The 19,846-nt window shown below is 41.8% G+C and overlaps 1 protein-coding gene across 2 annotated transcripts in view; it reads left to right on the plus strand.

Moving 5' to 3' along the window:
- znf469 (zinc finger protein 469) overlaps nt 1-19,846 on the plus strand; it is a 93,079-nt gene that overhangs the window by 12,017 nt on the left and 61,216 nt on the right. Inside the window, exon 1 of one of the 2 annotated variants that reach the window (XM_080027784.1) lies at nt 10,985-11,075. The exons of the other annotated variant lie outside the window; for it this stretch is intronic. The gene's annotated coding sequence lies outside the window, so the exon portion shown is untranslated. Of the gene's footprint in view, nt 1-10,984; nt 11,076-19,846 lie in introns of those variants that run through there. 2 annotated transcript variants of the gene reach the window in all.

A 19,846-nucleotide genomic window follows, 5' to 3' on the forward strand; every position in this document is an offset into this window, starting at 1 on the left:
TCAATGCCAACAACTATAGCTTACCCTTCACACTGTTTTAGGGTAACAAGTGTTTAAAAGCCTAGAATAAAAATACTGAGGAGCTAAATATTTTCAATTTGACATGTAAAACACAAACAGTCCTCTCACCTCAAATTCAGCAGTCTAACTCCAAGGAAGACTATGTAAGTGACCTCTGATCCCAATTCTGGATATTTACGTACCAAAATTTCACAGACAGCGCCTTCTGGTTCTGAGATATAACGATTGTGACCAGCCCGTGTGACATATAACCCTGTTCTCCCCTTATTTTCCCCCACAATTAAATAACTATTATAAAAAGTCTAACTGAAGACCAGAAGGGAGGTGCTTCACAAAAAAAAGCCAAGTATAAACCCCCCCCCCCCCCCTCCGCTGTATTATCTGTTGTGTTGTGTATGTCTACAGTATTTTGTATTGAATTCAGTGCCATTATATAACCCCAGATGGTTCTCTGGTGCCTCTGCTCATCTGTAACATGTTCATGGGTCCAGCCGGCATACACACCAGAGCAAGCCAGCGGGCCTTTCATCTTTCTCCCCTCCCTGGCCTCAAAAGGGTAAGGCTTCTCAAGCTTGACCAGCCTGGATGCAGCCAGCTGGATCTCCTCCAGGTCTGATGAGGAATAGTATACTGCTGATCTAATTCAATACATTAAGCAAACAATATGTCACCCCAAGGGACATGCTGTGGCACTTGTGGAGGCTTCTCAGGTAGAGGCAATAATCCAGGAGTAACTCCTTGCAGGTCCAGGTGTTGTCTGCCTCTGTAGGCCCCCCATACGAAAGGAATGCCATAGCCTGCCAGCTCCAGACAGCCTTTCACATTTTGAATCCCTTTAACTCCCCCCCTCTTAAGGCAGATGAGTCCTTTTATCTTTGCCATATGCTGTACAGTGGAAAGTGCATGCTCAGGGGCCGTATTCACAAAACATTTTAAGGCTAAGAGTAGGTCCTAACGTGCTGATTTAGGAGTAACTCTTAAAAATAAGGGGCGTTTCACTCCTAATCTTAGGACTCCTAACTTTTTAAGATAAGTGTAATTCACAAAGCATTTTAGCGCTAAAACTAGCACCTAAATCTATAATAATAATAATAATAATTGATAGGTTTTATATAGCACTTTATTGCCTAGGCACTCAAAGGGTTCCTGGTTCAATTCGTTCACACACAGTCATACCGGTCGTGGTAAACTACGAGAGTAGCCACAGCTGCCCTGGGGCAGACTGACGGAAGCGTGGCTGCCATTCAGCGCCAACGGCCCCTCCGACCACCACCTCAAACATACAGCAATCATACACATTCACACAAGGCAAGGTGGGTGAAGTGTCTTGCCCAAGGACACAACAACCATGACACAGGTGGCCGGCCAACCCTTGGATCGTTGACTCCTAGCTTTTATGAAAAGCTAGGAGTCCTCGAGAGGTGTCCTAAGTCACTAAGAGTAATCACAAACAATCATTTGATGGTGTTTTGGAGAGATTTAATGCTAGTGAGCTTTATAAAATGTATACCTTAATAGCTGTAAGGGTTTAATGATCTTAGTAAAGCTATATTTAGAAAGTATAGACACATTTATATTTATTATATTTATATAAAAAAATATTTATTAAGTTCCTTTTCCTGCAGTTGCTTTGGGTTTACGATGCACTGAAAGTTCCTGTTGGCGTTAGGGTTTAATTTCCTACTAGAGGCCTATATGTGGCGCTTCGTACAATCTCCTCCGTTCCACAGGTCCGCTACTGTATAGTTGCGCGTCTCGCCTTTTTCCTTCCTCATGCACCTTACGATTTCGCCGGCTGTTGTTTCACATTTATCAATTGTGAATTTCCTGGTTTGTCGCTGTCTGACTATTGCTGCATAGTCCGCCGTTGAGAGAAATACAGTGAGAGTGCATGGCATGCAGCTGTTTGATGAGGATATTTTTTCCGATTCAAATCATTGTAAAATTTAAAATTAATAGATCTATGTGGTAGCCTGGTGCTACCAGACCATTGTACTTCATTTCATTTGGGGAAAATTAAATTTGGCCGGAAGTAAGTAGGCGGGCGGAGCCAGGCTACCTATGTGGCGCTATTGTAGATCAATTGTAAACGAATGTGTGGGAAACCCTGCAGTATCTTGGTTTCATGTTAAATCAGTGTCACTTGTCATTAATCGTAGGCTATATAAAAACTAGTGCTGTCAGTTTAACGCGTTATTAACGGCGTTAACGCAAACCCATTTTAACGGCGTCAATTTTTTTTCGCGCGATTAACGCTCGTCATTGCCTAAGAAACGTGGTTTTTTCACATGCTGTTGCATCAACTAGTAATGTTAGAACAACTGAAACACCACAAACTATACATATGGCTCGCATTTAAGTTACTGTCAATTCAAACGGAACATGTCCTACAGCAGGGCTATTCAATAGGCATCCGGCCCGCGAAGGAATATTTACTGGCCCCCGCCTTGACTACCGACCGACCCAAAAAATAATATATATATTAGGGCTGTCGAGCGATTAAAAAAATTAATCTAATTAATTACAGGCTCTGTGATTAATTAATCTAAATTAATCGCATACTTTTATGACACTTTTATACCTGTTTATAAACAGCTGTATGGCCTGCTACAGTTTGATTTTCTCTCTCTCTCTCTCTCTCTCTCTCTCTCTCTCTCTCTCTCTCTCTCTCTCTCGTAACTTCTGTCTCCACAACAGACAGCGCTGCACTGCCACATATGCCTATGACGATTCATTCACCATCGTCGTACTCATAGGCAAAAATATTGACACACACACATACACACACACACGGGGCGGGCGGCGGGAGACGAGACAGCTAGCAAACAAAATTGAGACACACAGAGGAAGATTGAGAGATAGGCTACTGTTTTGAACCTATATTGTTGCACCACTAAATCAATAATGCCCAGACACTGCGGAGAATAAAGTAAGATGTCTTCCTACCTTCATGCTTATTTTCCATAGAGCCCTCGGCCCCGCCCTTTCCTCTGCTTCTCTCTCCCTTTCACCCGTGCGGGCTGTAAGCTACAGGTGCAGCTCGGTGCAGCTCACCGAGCTGCGCACCACTTTTGCACCGGGTCAAAGGGCATTATAGAAGTGCGATTAATCTGCGTTAATTTTTTTAATCGCGTTAATTTTTCTGTGATTAATTAATCGAAATTAACGCGTTAATTTGACAGCCCTAATATATATATATTATTATTTTTTGTGTACTGCACAATTAATGTACTAGCACGCGCAATGTGTGCTTGTGCATGGTCATAACTGCGCGAAAGGCCGCGATCTGCAGTAAATAAATGTGCACATGTGTCTCCAAGCGTTTCTCTATCAGCTGCTCTGTGTATGCAGCTTTGCGCGCACGACTACGGCATGTACGCGGGAGAGTTAAACGAGCAGAAACAAACCGACATTGAACTGGTGGCGATAATAAACGCAGTGCGGTTCTATGGGGATATTTAGCTGAACAGAAAGAAGTGCTCTGCAAAGCTAGATCAGTTTAAGACTCCACATCACCGTGGCAACACAACCTATCTATCAGCTCAGACAGCGCAGAGAAAAGTTTGATGAATGCATGAGAGTGATGGCCCAGCCAAGTTTCAGTGAGTTTACAGAAGTGCCACACTGTTACTGTCTTTGAAATGCATTTAGTCATTTTAAGGGGAAAACACATTGTATTTATTATTTCAACTATTGAGTTATTTGTAAAACAGCATGCTAGTGTAGGCCAACAAGATTTATTTTCTGAATTTTCAATGCTGCTTTATTTTTATGTTTTAAATTGGGAAATACATGTTCCAAAACGACCAATAAACTCTGTATTTAAAAAGAAATCAAGCAAGTAGGCTCAAAATAACCATTAATGAAGTATAGGAATTTCTGATTTTCACCATCACCACTGCATTTGTTTTAACTGAATTAATTTTTTAAGCTCTTTTATTGTAATTTTTTATTTCTTTTGATCTTTTTTATCTTGCTAGGATTTTGTGTTTCTCTGTTTTATTCTGTCACTCTGTTGTTATTGTTGTTGTTGTGTTGTGTGCGCTCGTCGGCGTTGTAAATGAGGGGAACCTCAATGCCTTTCGAGTTTGAATAAATAAAGGTTTCAATCAATTCAATCAATAGGCTATCGCATCACAGTAGGCCTATTGTCCACAATAATCGGACAACAGCCCCTCATCCAAAAAGGAACTTTAAAAAGTTGAATTTGCACTTTGATGTGCATACACATGTTAAGTGTATGGTCCATTATTTGTATTTAGTGTGTCTGCATAATATTGCACCAGTAGAAGTTTTCTTTGCTTTGTACTGTCTGCATGTTTGCACAAAATTTGTACCTTCACATAGCAAACAAAATTGCACAACTGTAAAGTCAGTGTCTGTTGTTTTTTTGTATTCAAATAAGCAGTTGTTTATTTCTGTACTGTGCATTGGCATCTTTGAGCAAAATACAGCCAAAATGTTCACGCGCCGCGCCTCCCATGACCCTGGACAGTGACCACCTTGACTAAGACATTTTCTGGGGGAAACACTGTAAGCTGTTGCACTTAGAGTAGCCTAAATTTATTTCTATGTTTTTTGATAAGCTGTTGCACTCTTAAGGCCAGGACACACCAGTCCGACTCGTTCCGACTACCCAAAAAATGGAGTCGCCGTTTCAGGAAGCTCCAGTCTTCCCGTTGCGGCCAAAAAACACACCGAGGCGACTGCTTATTTTCCGTACGCTCTGCGCTTGCGCGGGACGTAATGTCTCCACAACAGCAGGCGGCGCTAATCTGTATTGTGGCCCGAAAAAATACGAAAGCTGGAAATGATGGGACAGCTCTCTAGAGCATAAACATAGATAGAAATACGTATTTATATTTATGGACCATAAGAGCACAATTTTTAGCAGAGAGTGTCGAGCATGGTGTCGAGCAGTCAACAAGGGTTGATGCATGTGAGTACTCTCAAAACGAAACGAACAAACACATTAAAACGATGGCTAGCTGTTGTTAGCTGTTTGTGCTACCCGCCTCACTTCCGGGCTTCACTGATTCGCTAGCCCTCCACCAATCAAATTGCTCCAAATGAAAGACAGTCGGCCGCCGATTGAACATGCCTTAGACTGTCCACAATAAAAGGCCACCCTGAAATGTGCAGTTTTGTCTCACAGCAAAATGCCACAGATGCCACAAGCATTGAGGGAGCGTGCAATTGGCATGCTGACAGCAGGAATGTCATCCAGATCTGTTGCTCGTGCATTGAATTTTCATTTCTCCACCATAAGCCGTCTCCAGCAACTTCGCACAGCCATTGAAGAGGAGTGGACCAACATTCCACAGGCCACAATTGACAATCTGATAAACTCTATGCGAAGAAGATGTGTTGCACTGCATGAGGCAAATGGTGGTCACACCAGATACTGACTGGTTCTGAGTCCCCAGACCCCCAATAAAGCAAAAAAATGCACATTTCAGAGTGGCCTTTTACTGTGGACAGTCTAAGGCACACCTGTGCACTAATCATGATGTCAGATCAGCATCTTGATGTGGCACACCTGTGAGGTGGGATGGATTATCTCAGCAAAGCAGAAGTGCTCACTATCACACATTTAGACAGATTTGTGAACAATGTTTGAGAGAAATGGTACAATTGTGTATCTGGAATGAATTTTAGATCTTTAAGTCCATCTCATGAAAAATGGGAGCAAAAACAAAAGTGTTGCGTTTATATTTTTGTTGAGTGTATGTGTCCATATGTCTGCATAAGGATACCATATGGATATATTTTTGTGAATGTGAGTGCATATTTGCACAAATCTGTGTTTGTAATCCAGGGGGTAAAGGTCTATAAAATATTGTGTTGGCTTTACTCTGCTATGCTCTTGTTGTGAGTCTCAGTGCGAGGAGGTTGGCTTGACTCTCTTGTTTTGGATAATTGTATGCTGCTGAGGTCTGTGGTCCCTTACTCTGTCTCCCTGTGGCCTATGGCAAGAGCCATATTTAGGTTGCACGTCCTCCTCATCCTATCCTGTCTCATCACCATCCTGTCTGACACCCCCACAACACAGTAGGGGGCAGGTAAAGGGACAGTAACTGGTACAGTGGCCAGAATGTAGGTGCCCGAATCTGTGCGAAGTTACTATAAGACTTATCTGAACTTCTCAGTAGTGTCAGAAGTAGTGTTTTGGACCTGTTTTGTGGACTTAAAGTTGCATGATTTGGGTACATAAATGTTTTTTGGGGATTTAATGCAACCAAAAATATTTGAAACCATGCTAGCTGTACTAGTGTAATTAAATTTTTTTTTGCAGGTTGTGTTGTATTTCTCTGTGTTCTAGGACTTTGCAGTGTGTTTGTGAAATGAGAGTAAGTCATACTTTAGATGGTGCAACTGCAGTGGGACTTACACTCTTTGCCATGTACTTTTTAAGTATCTCTATTTAGAATTTCATGAAGTGGGATTGTTTCTTTTGGAATATTTAAGATACAATAAGTAAACTAGAGTTAGCGTAGCAGTTTTGAATCTAACCTTGAAGCATAAGCATATGCTAAAGTTGCACTTTCATCTGTTGCTGTGTGTAATCCCTTGAATCCCTTGAAGGACTCACCAAACTTACCCATTTCTTCACTCCACCGTTCTACTCTATCAACAAAGAATAACAGTGAAAATATTTCTAACCACTTTTATTTTTCAACCTTCTTTTAATCCGTATACAATTTCCCAATTTGTAGGCCTTCTGACTGACTTCTCCCACATGGAGTGTGTTAAATGATACAGATATAACATACTCCATACCCCCTGCACAAAATGTATCCTAAGTGGATGCATGGCACTCCACCCTGAGCGGTAAGGGTCTCTTACATCAACCAACTAAAATGAGAGAAAAGTGTCAGGTGCTTCTGATTGCAATGGTAACCATAATATAGGCCATGGTTACCATTGTGATCAGATGCACCTAATCAGAGGCACCTGAAACAAAGCTTTAGGTTGACTATTTTTAATCGTTAACTTCTATGTCTATCATAAATATAATGAGCATAGGTGTGTATTTCGAAAGGTCTGTGCGAGATTAAGCCCAAAGTGCAAAATGGCTTAACCATAAGTATCATGCATAAAAATCTGTAAGTGGTACAGTACATAGAATCTTGCGAAGCAGCTCTTAGGTGTGAGCTGTCGTCTGATCATGCATGGTTCTCAAACCACTGCCTGCGTCAACTCGCCTATCTCCTGCGGCGAATGATAGTAGGAGCAGGTGATGTTGCATACAAAGGGCCCATGGGAGAGCTCTATCTCCAACTCTCGTTTTATTTTCTCTCACTCGCTCGCTCCTTCTCTCTAACACGAGCACTTTCTCTCTCCAACTCTCCTTCACCTTAAGTTCAGTTAAGTCACACCAGCTAAGAATGTATCACTGTTGGGCTTCAATTCCAGTCATAGTCTGAAGAAATCACTCATGTAGAGCACACATGCATGTTTATAGCTAGAGGGCTACTCTTTTACTTTACCTGTAGACTCTTTATCAGGGGAGGTGTCATGATTCTGTGACCTATCTTTTATTTTGCTTTCTTTATGTGAACCCTGTTATGTTTAGTTGTTTGAGTATATCCTATATGACAGTAATGGGATAAGTTAATCGCTTTAAATGGTTCACTGAGAATATGGGGCCCATTATAAGGTCAGAATCATTATGACATCTTCCCAATTTCATCCACAGATGCACCTGCCGTGTTATCTAGACTGAAGAATGAAGGATGACAGGGCATCAGTATTTGACCGGGCGAGATGCTGCCAGACAGTTAGGTGCTCCAGACACCATTATGGATCTGGATATAACATGGGTGTTCTGGGCACTGCACGGGGAGGAGACTTTCAGAGGAAAGTGACTAAAGGATCAAATGTGACTCACGGGGAGGTTATTCCTTTTATACAGAAGCCAGAAATCCTTGTTTTGAGATTAAACATTTAACCCACATTTCAAGGCACCAACCAAGCTAAATAATTTTCCGGTGATTTCACTTCATTGCCTTTTAAAGGAATGTATTTCTGCACTGTGCCAATGAAGAGCAATCTTACTGGTGATAAATAAATAATTAACATTGAAAGTTTCCAAACCTCAACTCCTTTATTTTCCAGTCATCACCGTCATCTTTTATATTTCTGGCCCATGCCCCCCTGCAGATGCTCGTAAACCCCACTCTTGACTGGAATTGGGATGCAAAGTTTCCAATGAGTGTGTGTGTGGACCCCATTCATCATGGTCCTCTTCAACAACATTTCCCCTTACTTCAAGTCTTCTGGGATCACATCCAGAAACATCCTGTCTGTTGGAAATTATGTACAGCAATTCATAGGCCTCAGAGGATAAATCATAAAGACTATATTAGCTCTTTGACCCATCTTTCCCCAGCTCAAGTTTTGGATAAATGTGAAATGTTTTTGTGAAAAGCTTTAGGGTCTTTCTGCTAATTAGCCTAAGTGGGCGTGCAAACACACTAAACTGCGGTTATAACAGCGGTATGGTCACATTGATCAACACTGGTGATACTTAAACCATAAAGAAATGAAAGCCAGTACCTTACATATGATATTTGAACATCAGTCAGAACACAGGCCCTGATTGGCCAGCTCATTCTTTGACTAGGCCCCTCCCTACTGAGATGGGGGAAAGTCCAGGCTGATTTGCAGGAGAGAAAAAACTGTGAAGCTCACAAGATCAGGCTGGTCTCACCAGGCTATCACAAACTATCATTGGAACAGACTACTAGTCAGGCTCATATTTTTTTTTACGCTTTTTTGGGCATCCTATGAGAGCCAATTAAGTTCTGCTATTGATTAAGATTCACATACACATTCTTATACATAGCATACTGATATGTGCATATGCGGGTATGCAAGAAAACAGACAGTCACACATTACCATCAAGACTGACGGACACAGCCATATGCTGTACATGCACATATTTTGGATACTGGCCTAAATATTTGTACAGTTCATTAGGATCCACCTCTTTCTTTTGAAATTCTGCTGAATGAGGGAGAGAGAAATGGATATGTTTTAAACTAAGGCTGTTGGGGGTTGAGGGATGACCAGCAGAGAGAGAAGAAGTCGTGCCAAATTCTCAAAAAACGACACTATGACTCATAGGTCAGACCTCCGTATCTGTAAACAGGATTTTTCTCATAATTTGAGCGCTGAATCACATACTGCACTCATGCACTCTCCCCTGCTTCCCTGTTATAATCTCCGTCATTTTGTTTCAAGTTGTACTGATCTCCAAGGGAGTAGGGCAAAGATGGGCAGCGTGTCAGAAATGAATAAAGGGGGAGTGCTTGTGAAAAAAGTGAGGGATGTTGAGGATGTGGCTGATGAGAATTAGTTGAGTTATCTCATGTGTGGAGATGAATCTGGGTGGTGAGTGTAATGATGACCCTTTTTTATGTAATGTGGTCTCCCAGGGTAAAACTCCCATGAGGCTGGGATGTGTTGTGAAAGCTGTTGCTTGTCAAGGTCATGGTTATGGTTTCAGCACTGTTCTGGTTTATCTCTTGATCAGGTGAAAAGATGACTGTAGAGCTGGACTGGATATACTCTCCTCCTCCTCCTCTTGACCCTTTTGTCACTGTTTTTCTCATCAAGTTTAAGTTACATGCAGTAATAAAGGAAGTAAATATGTTATTGTATAAGTTGAACAATCAATCCAAAGCTTAGCAACACTTCTCTCTGCACTCTCTGCCTTTCTTTCCAAGAGGTCATGACCCCTGAGGAGACTCCCAGCAGGTTTGCGTTTTAACTGACACACTCTCCACCCTTTTAAGCATAGTACATTCCTCTCATTCTGGAAAGACAGTGTCAATGCTATTAAAACCTTGTGAAAGTGAAAAGCGTGCACGCGCGTGTGTGTGTGTGTGTGTGTGTGTGTGTGTGTGTGTGTGTGTGTGGGGGTGTGTGTGTGTGTGGGTGTGTGTGTCTGTCCATAATACACAATGCCACATACACTCAGGCATTTGTGAACCAACTGAATCACCTTTTAAACACCTTCAGTAGACCCTAGATTCATGGTTTCAGTTGTACAGTTCCTGAACTGAAAGCAGACTACAATTGAAACTGTATAGACTTCAAACTCCAAAAGATTTCCTTATTTTGCCGTACAGACACACACACACACGCATGCACGCACGCACGCGCACGCACACACACACACACACACACACACACACACACACACACACACACACACACACACACACACACACACTTTCTTGGAAAATAGCAGGTGTGTCTCCCTCATCTTACAGCTGCACACCAGAGCATGGGATGAGTTAGAGCTCTATGGACCAAAAGACATACTGTAAACAGTGTGTGTGTGTGTGTGTGTGTGTGTGTGTGTGTGTGTGTGTGTGTGTGTGTGTGTGTGTGTGCGTGCGTGCGTGCGTGCGTGCGTGCGTGCGTGCGTGCGTGCGTGCGTGCGTGCGTGCGTGCGTGCGTGCGTGCGTGCGTGCGTGCGTGCGTGCGTGTGTGTGAGTGAGATTTTTACAGGTTAGATATTTATAACAGACTGCAGCAGGGAGAGAGGGAACTAACTAGAGAAGAATATGTTTTGCAAGTTGAAGAAGTAGAAAGAGTATAAAGCAAGCGATTTCAAAAGAGAGAGATGTTGGTTTACTGATTGGCAGAACCTCAAGAAAGCAAAAGTGGTTTTCGGAAAACTTTAAAAGCTGTGGGGGGAAAGGAATGGAGGGGAAAAGAGCCTGGTAAAAACAAAATCTGTGGAAACAGCGCAGTGGTGAGAAAGTAAAAATTTTAGTGGAGAGAAGTGTTCTAATCTTTTCTCTCCTGGGGGCGTTTTTGGAAGCCTCGCTCATCAGTCTGGGCAGGACTCGGTTGTCCCTCTATCCCTCCCTCCCTTCTCCCTTCATTTTCCCTCTGCCTGAGTTCACTGCAGTAGAGCGTAACTAGAGCCACGCGATGACTACAGGTTGAGAAGTGAGTGAGGGAAAAGGAGACAGAGAGGAGAGACTGACACACACCACACACATTGGAGTTTGGAGTCACTGTGCAGCCCACCGAGGTGAGGTGACGGACGATATCTTGCCAGTTTGGGAGCCTGCCATGTGCCTGAGTGTGTGCATGCGTGTGTTTGTGTGCATACATGTCAACATGTCTGGATGTAAACATGTCTTTAGGTGAGAGTGTAGGGGAGAACGGGGTAAGTAGGCACACTTTTTACTCTAGTGAGAATTGCTCATCACCTAACATCTTTCAATAGTCATTCCTACATTAAATTGAAGCTTAAGGTGTTGGCTTGAAATGTGTACCCCTCACTTTTTCTATCTTATTGTAATAAAGAATAAATTAATCATCAAAGACACCCTTACACATTGTGACAACCAACCCCATCAAGGGGTCAGTTGTCACACACTATGGGGTTGTTTGCCACAATGTTATCTTAATGGGAATAATCTTAAAAAGAAGGCCAGAAAGCAGAACTAAATTTGAAAGTTTAATTGCATTGTCAAGTTTACAAATAGGCCTACATAACTAATTGTAACCTTGGCAGCTGGTCTAGTTTGGGATGCACTGGGTTGTTTTGATTTTGTTGCTTTTTTTTCTTTTGCATGCTAGCTGCTTTTTCCTGCTCTATTCTCTCCTTCTCTGGGGTGTCAGTGAGGATACAGCTTGACAATTTATTTCGTTAGTGGGTTCCTTTTCTGGCTGCAGCCTTTGGATAACATGTGACAACCAACCCCCAAAAAAATGTGACGAGCAACCCCAACTGGAATTTCTTGCTAGCATCAAGGCAAACAACCATCTGTCAACTAATTAGCTTGCTAACCACAATCTAAACTATAGTTTACCCTTCACACTTTTTATGGGTAACAAATGTTTTGTTATAAACCCATTGTGTAAAAGCCTAGAAGAAAAATACTGAGGAGCTAAATATTTTCAATTTGACATGAAAAACACAAACAGTCCTCTCACCTCAAATTTAGCAGTCTAAGTAAGACTGTAGGTGACCTCTGATCCTAATTCTGGATATTTACTTATCAAAATTTCACAGACAGCACCTTCTGGTTCCGAGATATAACAATTGTGACAACCAACCCGTGTGACATATTACCCCGGTCTCCCCTACCCATGATTAGGTTTGAATTAGAACATTGTGTAAGCGGCTGCATGCAGTGGATCTGTTTGAGCAGAGGGTTTTTTCTTTGAATCCACCTCAGGGAAGCTTTTAATTTTTCTGTGTAAACCATCATCATGTCAGGGGATCAGGCTTTGAAGCATGTGTGACAGGTTGTCCTTTCCAAGTTCCCAGTTTGCTGTGTGTGTGTGTGTCTGTGTGTGTGTATATGAATCACCATGTCAAGCGGAGCAAGAGACACATTGTGAAAGTCACTGCACTCAGGTGCACATGTGAAAATGTTCATGTGTGTTTGTTTCTCTTGGGTTCGGTTTTGATTCCTGGTTCCTGAGAGATCAATGAAATACAACAAATTGTTAAGCTGTGTGGACACCTAGTGAAGGACAGTCAAGGATGTAAAGAGTCAAGAGCTCATCTGGCCACAATATGGGATGCCTGCACAAAGTGCACATTTTGCTGTCACATTTAGAAAAGCTGGATTCCTTTGGTAAAACGATTTGTATTTTCCAACAGACATCAGATGTTATGACACAGATGAGAAGCAGAAAACAGATGTAGTGAATTGATTGAAGAGCGTCTCTGTAGAATTTGCTAGGCATGCATGCATAATATGATATACTGATCAAATGCCAAGAAGTACTGTAGCTGTGGCGGTGGCAATATATTGTGCCCATACCTGCATTTTATAATATTGTTTTAAAGAAAAAATCTAATCTCTCTTCATTGTTTCAAGTTTTTTATTATGGTTGTCTTCCTTTGCTTCCAGCCCACTGCTGACAGCTCAGAGTTATAAAAGCTACTAGGGTGTGGCTGAGGTACCTAAAGGGTGGGCGTCAGGTAGAGCAGATATAGGTCACTGTGGAATGCTTTAGATTCCTCCGCAGCTAGAAGCTTCTGCAGTGGAATACACAGAGCCGCCAATCCCAATGCCCCCACCCCGACCTCTGTTCCCTCGTCTCCCACCAGGCACTGCACTTCCCCTCCCCTGGATCCAGCCCGGCAAGTGGAACCTGCTCAGTCATGCCAGTCTGCTTTCCTTGTGCCATCCTACCACACACATTTAAAAGGATGGAAAAATCATCCTCAAAGCTTCCAGGTGTGGCATTCCCCCTGCGAGTGTAATGTTGTATAAACCAGCATGACTGATTTAGGGAGACAACAATATGTCAGTTTAGTGATGAACAACAACAGTCAAACAGCTGCCTATGTGACGTGTCTGTACATTAATAATTTGTGTCAGTTTCCGTGATAATTGGTGTGTGTTTGTGACAGATTGGCAGAAGCAGGGTTATATACTGTACTCATTTTGACTGACTTGATGATATGACATTGGCAGCGCAATTCAAACACCTCAGTACAAAACAAGCTTTTTCTAGATTTGCCCATCAGTCAGCAATCTGAATCATTTGCCCATTATCAAGGGATTATCTCCTTTTCCCTTGAGACCTTTATAGGTGAATTGATTGATTTATGAGATTGGAGGCGGCAGTGAGGTCAGGATTCCAGGTGTATAACTTTGCGAGCTGAAGGTGCCAGACGCAGATTCCACTGAGAACAATAGAACGAGCGATGGTAGACATAAAGCAAGTGTATGCTGGAACGCTGGCAGAGAGAAAAAGAGCAAGTTTAATGTGTCACTGATAGGCAAGGGAATAAAAACATCAGGCAGTTAGCCAAGGGGAGAGGGAATGATGTAAAGAGAAGGGTGTGACAGAAGAGGGAGACAGCAAAGAAGTGAGAGAAAGTCTCATGTCATCTGTATGACGGCAGTGTTGGCCTGGTGCATATAGGGCCATTCAAACGTCCAATAAATGCTGCTGGAATGAAAAGCATGTCATATTGCTGACTCTTTACCTCATTTTACCTCTCCCCTTCCTGTTCCTGCCACTCTTATCCCATACACCCTCCCCCTGGCCTCTGTGGGTCTGGTCTGGCAATGGTTTTCATCAGTCAATTACAACCTCTAAAGCGGGCCACTTTTTAGAACCACTCTTCCTATTTTTGCTCCTTTTTTCTTTCAAAGGAGGACTCATTGTCACTCTGCTTGCTACCGTTCCTCAATGTTATGAGCTCAATGTTCTCTTCGAACTAGACTAGGCGTCAATCGTGCTTGGGCACGATACAAATGAGTGCACCCTATGACAACCCTTTGTCAAACTGCCAAATTTAATTTGATGTGTTTTTAATTTAAAAGGCAAGTCAATTTCAGAAAATATGTTCCAAGTAAATCACCAACTCCTTGCATTTGTGTGTGCATGTTTAGGGTAGATGAATGTGCAGGGGAAGATACAAAGTGCATTCTCACATGGAGGAAAAGCCAACACATTCAAGGGCCTCTCTTTCTCCCCATGCATTTATCAATTAATGAAACAATAGGATACCCAAATATTCCTTCAGGGAATACAATTGTCAAACATTTAAATAAACCTCAGCTAAAAATACATTAACCCTCAGCACATTTTTCAAAATACAAAGAGGGTATTTCACAAGATTCTGAAGGACTTTCTAGATGTTGTCAAAGTGCATTAATGAGGAAATCGGAATAAATGAAAGAAAATACCAATTAAATTCTTGCTGATTAGTTTCTCACTGCCAGTTATGGTAATCCATTTAGCAGACCAGGGGCCGTATTCACAAAACATTTTAAGGCTAAGAGTAGGTCCTAACGTGCTGATTTAGGGGTAACTCTCAAAAATAAGGGGCGTTTCACTCCTAATTTTAGGACTCCTAACTTTTTAACATAAGTGTAATTCACAAAGCATTTTAGCGCTAAAACTAGCTTCTAAATCTATGAAAAGCTAGGAGTAAGTCACTAAGAGTAAATCACAGACACTCATTTGATGGCATTTTGGAGAGATTTAATGCTAGTGAGCTTTACAAAAGGTACCTTAATAGCTGTAAGGGTTTAATGATCTTAGTAAAGCTATGTTTATAAAGTATAGACACATTTATATTTATTATATTTATATAAAAAATTATGTATTAAGTTCCTTTTCCTGCAGTTGCTTTGGGTTTACGATGCACTGAAAGTTACTGTTGGTGTCACGTTTGGGTTTAATTTGTTACTAGAGTAGGCCCATATGTGGCGCTTCCATCTCCTCCATTCCACAGGTCCGCTACTGTATAGTTGCGTGTCTCGCCTTTTTCCTTCCGCATGCACTTTACGATTTTGCAAGTTGTTGTTTCTAAATTGCGAATTTCCTGGTTTGTCACTGTCTGACTATTGCGGCATAGTCCGCCGTTGAGGGAAATACAGTGAGAGTGCATGGCGTGCAGCTGTTAAATGAGGATATTTTTTCCGATTCAAATCATTGTAACATTTTAAATTAATAGACCTATGTGGCGCTATTTTAGGTTAATTGTGAACGAATGTGTGGGAAACCCTGCAGTATCTTGGTTTCATGTTAAATCAGTGTCACTTGTCATTAATTGTATATAAAAACTCTTCACTTTAATACAGCGACACGATATGGATATCTCCCACAGTGTTTCTATCATAAACTCACTCTTAGCTCTCATTCCCTCTCAGCCAATCACTGTGGGCATAAAAGGTATGAACATGACATCATCCATAGCAACAGGGTCAACACCGCCCTCTATTCTTTGCTTAGGAGTCCCTCCCATTCCTTAGTAAAAGTTGATCTTATCAGCTTTGTGAATAGGTTTTAAGAAATTACTCCTTACTAAGAACTTTTAGTGCTCCTTAGGAGTACTCTTAGCGCTAAGATAAAATGTTTTGTGAATACGGCCCCAGGTGCCATTATGCATGTAAAGGTATAGGCACTTACCTTTTACAGTGTGAGCAATTCAATACAAAATACCATGAAATACAGTAGCAAAAGCAGTGAAATATTACATTAATTAAAATGTTCACTAATAAGTAAATAGCCAGTGTGTTTAACTGTTTCAAAACATTGGCCTGGAATAACAGCCTGAGTGTGTGTGTGGTGGAGTCAGGGTTTGTAGAATAAACAGCTGTTGGCAATCAAGCTCACTGGGTGTAAAGCAGGGGGCATTGGGCAGCAGGTTGTGTGTTCACTGTGGCAAGGCTCGCTCTGACACAGATGTTGGAAGACACTCGGGCCTGTGGATGTTTGTTCCTGTTTCCCTCATTGACGGACATTAGAGCATTATGCTCGGGTCTAACAAATAAAGTGCTAATCTTGTAAATTGCAGGAAATAAGAAACAACTGGCATCAGAGCCCACAGACATAGCTGTGAGCTAAATAATTATCATTAAACACCACAAAGTCTCACATAGACCCAGGCCAAGCATTTCCTCCCAGATAAGTGTTTCCTCTCCTCAGCTAGAGCTAAAAAATCTCAACCCTTTTACTTTGCTTAGATTGTGACCACCGAACCCATTCAACAAGTCAATTATATCTACTTAAATAGCCTACTATTTAATTTACTTTAAATGTCAACCTCATCTTTTATCAGTTGGTATTTTGTAGTAGTTGGGTTACAGCTACTACTAATGTGTATGAGGAAAGTTGTTTTTTTCTATCTGGCCGGGGTTTCATTCCATTTCCTGTTATGTGCTCTTACTCATCTCATCATTAATCTCCAACAGCAATCTTTGTTTTGAATGTTTTAAGTTGTGCTCAGTGCTTCTGGAGAATGCTTGTCGTCAAAATCACTTTTTGTCAAAATCAGCAAATATATCCTCACAATCTGCTACCTGTCCTTACTGTGTGCACACTGAAAGAAAATCCAGTGTTAAAAATACACAGCCTAAGCTCTTTAAACAGTTATGCAAACACATTGTATGTAAACAAAGGGGGCCCACCTTATAAATGATGATGATTAAGGTTCAATTTTATTTGTTAGCAATTATATATAGCAATATAGGAAATCAACTTGTTTCATACACACACTCAATACTGAGTATACAGTATAACCTTGACCTTTAGGCCTAAGGCACACATCTATCAGTTACAGCCTGTAGCCTGTAATTCACCAATGGGCGCTGACATAATAACCTCCTAACAACAGCAGTGACTTTTAGTTTTGAAGGCACATAACTTACTTACAGACTCAAATTCCTGCCCGCCGATCCGCCTCTTGTATCAGTTTTGTGTTTGTTATTTTGGTGATAAAAATTATACAATCCCAACCCAGTTCAGTGCAAAGAACAAGCTGGACTCCTGGGGCCGTATTCACAAAACATTTTAAGGCTAAGAGTAGGTCCTAACGTGCTGATTTAGGAGTAGGCCTAACTCTCAAAAGTAAGGGGCGTTTCACTCCTAATTTTAGGACTCCTAACTTCTTAAGATAAGTGTAATTCACAAAGCATTTTAGCGCTAAAACTAGCTCCTAAATCTATGAAAAGCTAGGAGTCCTCGAGAGAGTAAGAGTAATTCACAGACAACCATTTGATGGCATTTTGGAGAGATTTAATGCTAGTGAGCTGTACAAAAGGTACCTTAATAGCTGTAAGGGGTTAATGATCTTAGTAAAGCTATATTTAGAAAGTATAGACACATTTATATTCATTACATTTATATAGAAAAATATTTATTAAGTTCCTTTTCCTGCAGTTGCTTTGGGTTTACGATGCACTGAAAGTTACTGTTGGTGTCACGTTTGGGTTTAATTTGTTACTATAGTAGGCCTATATCTTCGCAGCATCTCCTCCGTTCCACAGGTCCGCTACTGTATAGTTGCGCGTCTCACCTTTTTCCTTCCGCATGCACTTTACGATTTTGCCGGCTGTTGTTTCTAAATGGTGAATTTCCTGGTTCGTCGCTGTCTGGCTAGTGCTGCATAGTCCGCCATTGAAACAAATACAGTGAGAGTGCATGGCGTGCAGCTGTTCAATGAGGATATTTTTTCCGATTCAAATCATTGTAAAATTTAAAATGAATAGACCTATGTGGCGCTATTGTAGGCTAACTTTTAGTGCTCCTTAGTAGGCCTTTCACAACAAAAAGAACCATGAGCCAGTTCCGGGCTGGTGCTGGGGCCAGTTCAAAACTGGTTCCAGCCTTATCCCAGTTATGAACCGGTTGGTTTCACAACGACCAGAGCCAGCCATGGAGCTGGCAAGAGAGCAACGTCATGACGTCACTGTAAACGTGTGTGTACGTCGCCCGACGCCGCTGCTCTGGTACGTCTTTTACGTACGTCTCGTAGTAGCGGTGTTTTTAAATATGGCGGGCATGAGGTTTGAGTTGGTCTGGTTAGTCAGGATAATCCCTCCCCCGGCCGCTGGCGCAAGCAGTTCTTACCTCAAACCCTGCTCAATCCTGGGGTTTGAGTTGAACCGGTTTTTACAGCCCGGAGCCGGCTCTCTGGCGTTGTGAAACCAAAACACTGGCTCTAGCTCCGAACTAGCCCGGAACTATTTTGCGGCGGTGTGAAAGGCAAAGGCCAGGAGTACTCTTAGTGCTAAGATAAAATGTTTTGTGAATATGGCCCCTGATTTCATCCATCACCTCACCTGATTTAGATGCAGTCCCATTGAGATTGTAAAGTCTCCCAGCAGGGAGGGCAAGCAAGGTTGCCAAAGGGGATAATGCCAGTGTTAACCCACACCAGGAGAAAAGCACACTCACACAGCACAGACACATAATCACCAACTATACGTGCACAGGCACAGGTTTTCAATCTTAGCCCTGCATTTGGTCTAAATTTAAGCTCGAAGGAGAGGGAAAACAACGTTGACCCTTTTATGATAATTCATTTGAATAGGGGCAACAGAAAGACTAAAAAAGAACATGCAGCATACACATTACCATCATCAGCAACAAACATGACTTAAGTTTCCCTCCATGTATGAGTGCATGTGTAAATATGTGGGTGTGTGTGGATATGTGGTTGCATGGCTTTGTCTGTGTGTCTGTGCTAACATGCATGTGTGTGTCACAATAGAAAAAGTCTTAATTTATTGTGGTCACGGCTCTGTGGTCTCATGGACTAGATGGCCTCAAATGTCACACCCACACACACACACCTCGAGGTGACTCCCCATGGCACCGGGCCCAGTGTGTCACAAAACCACACAGTTGTACATTCCCAGACTCTGAGAGTCGGATTAGATTAGCTAAATGGAACACTTGCATCTCTAGGCGATGGCTGTGTGTTTGTCTGATTGCATCTGTGTTTATCTGTGTCTGCACATAAACATGGTGTGTGAGACTCATGCCAGCTCAAGGTGTGTGGGAAGGAACAATCACCACTGGCTGCATTTTATTAGATTATATGAATGTTATCCAGTGTGCTCATACAAGTCAGTGTTTAATGGCATGCCCATTATAGCTGTTATATCATTTGATGCCTTTGCATTGAATGGCTTCTCTGACTGGCAGTATATTATGTATGTCTCAGTGCTACCTTTCTTTACACACTTTACATTTTTAGGGACACTATTAACTTGTCACACAATTAAAAGTCCGACCACTCATTGTTTTATAAGAACAGACTTTTTTAAAGCAAATTTCAGCTCTAAATGCACACCTGTACATTATTGGAGTGGTTTCATGTCTTCCCTACTGTGAGATGGTGCCAGATTATCGGGCCTTGGCATATGATGTGAAGAAAATAGTCTGCAGCCTGAGTTTTATTTTTCAGGACCATCTTGCCTGATGCAAGAGTTTTGATAAAATAATGAAACAGATGGAGAATGGCATCACAGACGAAGTTCTTCTTTGTGTCACTGCTTGTTGTTGCTGCATATTGATCATGGAGGTGAATGT

The sequence above is a fragment of the Ammodytes marinus genome (assembly GCF_949987685.1).
Source record: "Ammodytes marinus genome assembly, chromosome: 5".
In the NCBI taxonomy this organism is placed as follows: Eukaryota; Metazoa; Chordata; class Actinopteri; order Uranoscopiformes; family Ammodytidae; genus Ammodytes; species Ammodytes marinus.